Genomic DNA, 2936 nt, shown 5'->3' with positions numbered 1-2936 from the left:
TGCAGTGTGGCCAACACCAGGTTATTTGCCTCTTCTTGCAGAAGAGCACGATATTCATTCATTCAGATGTCTAACTTCCTAAGGCCTAGGGGGTCTGGCTCCCATCCCATTACTCCTACAATCTCCAGGAGTTGATTCTCTAACTGCTCTATATTTCCGGCTTCCCTTCTCCGCTTTTGAGTGATCAGATTCTGTGCATGGTCTCTGAATTTTTTTATATGCTTCCCATAGCGTTATTTTGGGCATGACTGAGTGTTTGATTTCCTCAAAATAATGTAGTCCCAATGCCACCTCATTATCACGGGGTTCTAATGCATTAAGCCTTCAGCCCATTCCATCCAGTTCATACGCCTCTCCCAGTTCGCCTCAAAGAGCCCTCTGGCCAGGTAATCTGCTTTCGGCACTGTCCTAATCTCCCCAGCTGGGGCAAAGATATAATCGAGGCGGGAGAACACTCTGTGGACTCCAGAGAAATATGAGTAACTTTTATCATTAGGATGCGCTCATCTCCAAAGGTCCAAGAGACAAATGGTGGATGCACCAGGAAAACGCAGAAGAGAAGGCAATGCGAGTCGCCAGAGCCGCACCATGAGAGTTAGTGCTTTACAAGGACTGTGGCCCTACACAACTGCCCTCTCTGCTCATGGTTGCAGACCGGAGATCTCAATTTGACTTACTAAGTGTTCCTCTCGTCTCCATGGAAGCCTAATTCACTGGCAGACATGTTTGCTGGTGTGCAGCTTGCACTTCTAAAAAATAAGATGCTTCAATATGGTCTTCCTATGTTCTTACTCATGGTTGGTGGCTCCTTTGACCTTCGGGAGTTCACTCAGATAAGATACGATGCCCAGAAGCTGCGAGGAAAGCTTGGCCCGGCACTGGAAGAGAAAGTGAGAAAGAAGAGTGTTTCTATAGAATCCGAGTACGAAAATCTGAAAGACTCCCATTTTTCTGAGTGGCAGAACATCAGAGTGCCCCGCCCCTGGGAGAAGACTCAATCTATTGAACAACAAAAAACAGTTGCTTCCAAGCATTCCTAATGGGCTGTGTTTAGTTTCAGCTCAACTCACAAATGTACTAAAGGTATGAGTTGGCACAATATTGGATACAGTTCTGTGCTACAAATAGAAGTCGGCAAAGTTCCATATGGGCGCTATTTTATTATTTTATGCTATGGATTTGCTATTGCAGTATAGGACAGTTGTGCTGGCAGATGTTGACCTGAAGTTTTTGGTTTTGAGATCTCCGCCATGTTGACCAAAGACTTCTTCAAATCCTATTGTAAGTTTCTCTAGAGATAGATTACTGAGAGCATTTAAACTTTGTACTTAAGGGCATAGTTACATTTTGGAATGTCGGTGTAGAGTTGTGATGGTTCTACTTAAAAGTGGTTTTAAGACGTGTAATGGGTGAATAACATCTATGAATATGGTAACCCCGTCCATTTGGTAATGCAAACTTACAACAGTCCCTCCTCTTGTGCATGTGACTGAGCCACGTATGTTGTTGGCCATCTTTTTCAATGGCCTCCATGTACAAGTGGCAGTCCTCTGTGATGGCTATGGTGGAAGCTGTGCTGTGATTCGCATCTTGCATAGTCCATGTTCCTGACCACCTGATCAATGAAGTGTAGGTGCTTGCACATGCAATTAATGGTGAGTTCAAATGGTTGGTACAGTCATCCACATTTTTGCCACTGAGGAATGATGGGAACAATTTACATTGTGTGGCTTCTATTGTGTATTCGGCTAATAGCCTTGTTGTAGATGCCGCACAGTGCTCTGCTCATGATTGTTCCCTGAATCTACCTCAAATATCTATGGCCCACTTCGAACACCAGAAGAATATGTTCCCAGAGAGAGGACTTGAGGCTCAATGAGTGACCCAGAATGTTGGCCAAACCATTTCATGTCACACTACTTTCATTCCCTTCCATTGCGGTTGAGCCCTGAGCCGCTTGGGGTCCTCCACTATTTGGATCCTACGCATGTGGTTTGCACGAACGCCTTCCCCCAAGGGTGGGGAAGTACAGCAGACTTTGGGGCTTGCTTCTACGCCCCTGCTAATCCAGATATGGACAGGAGGCAAGGCTTTACCGGCAGCCTACCATTCGTGCGAGCAGCATCACTATTGGCCCGAGGTGCCCAGGGTCCCCCTACCACTGGGATCATACACAGATGCCTAACACTCACTACGGCCGCTGGGAATAGGGAAGATCTGCAGTCTTTGAAACTGTCCCCTTCCACCTCTCCTCTCACCACTCTTGACCTGGGGATGAGCTGGAGGATGAGGCTGACCGCGCCTCCCAATAGCACCGCGACTGGTCATTTCAAAGGATCTATGATGATGCCCCCTGAGCGGAAACCAAAACTGGCGAACATAAAGGTTTTCACATTCTAACTGAGCAACCCTGGCCGATGCCCTGTGGAGCTATCCTATGCAGCTGTAGAGGAGTTTGGCTCTGGTTCACACCTAGGCTGTCACCTTCCCAGCTGGACATCGGACATGGTTTTCCTCGTCTGCCCGTTGTGTTTCATATCTGCATTCCTTACCCCTGTTTACCTTTCCCCCTACCTTTCATTCCCTACACGACATGTGTCTTGATTATGCTGTGCGCCAATAACTCTCATTATTGTGTAATCTCATGTTTTTCTCCTATGTCTATACTCCTGTAATTGATGTCATTTTGTAACCTGTAACTCGCTGATCCTCATGTAAATTGCTGTGATACCTCCGAGTGTAGCCAGTGCTATATAAAACTTTGCAAATAAATAAAATAAATAAAAAAAGAGTGGAGTGGGACGCAGTGATAAGCCGGCAGGCCAAGACCTGTCCTGCTCCAGCACCATGACATCATTGAAAATATGTAGTGGGGAGTTCACCTCCAGCAGAATCTCAGCAAGTTTCTCTAGTGTATGGGTCTGTAGCTGGGGAGG

At 46.4% G+C, this 2936-nt stretch overlaps 1 pseudogene; it reads left to right on the top strand.

The window, feature by feature from the left end:
* The first annotated feature begins 722 nt into the window (after positions 1–722).
* LOC147726805 (cytochrome c oxidase assembly protein COX16 homolog, mitochondrial pseudogene) lies at positions 723–1040 on the top strand (annotated as a pseudogene).
* Positions 1041–2936: the final 1896 nt, after the last annotated feature.

Source organism: Lissotriton vulgaris, chromosome 3_1 (genome assembly GCF_964263255.1).
Source record: "Lissotriton vulgaris chromosome 3_1, aLisVul1.2, whole genome shotgun sequence".
NCBI lineage: Eukaryota > Metazoa > Chordata > Amphibia > Caudata > Salamandridae > Lissotriton > Lissotriton vulgaris.
This window is presented reverse-complemented; position numbering and strand designations above follow the sequence as displayed.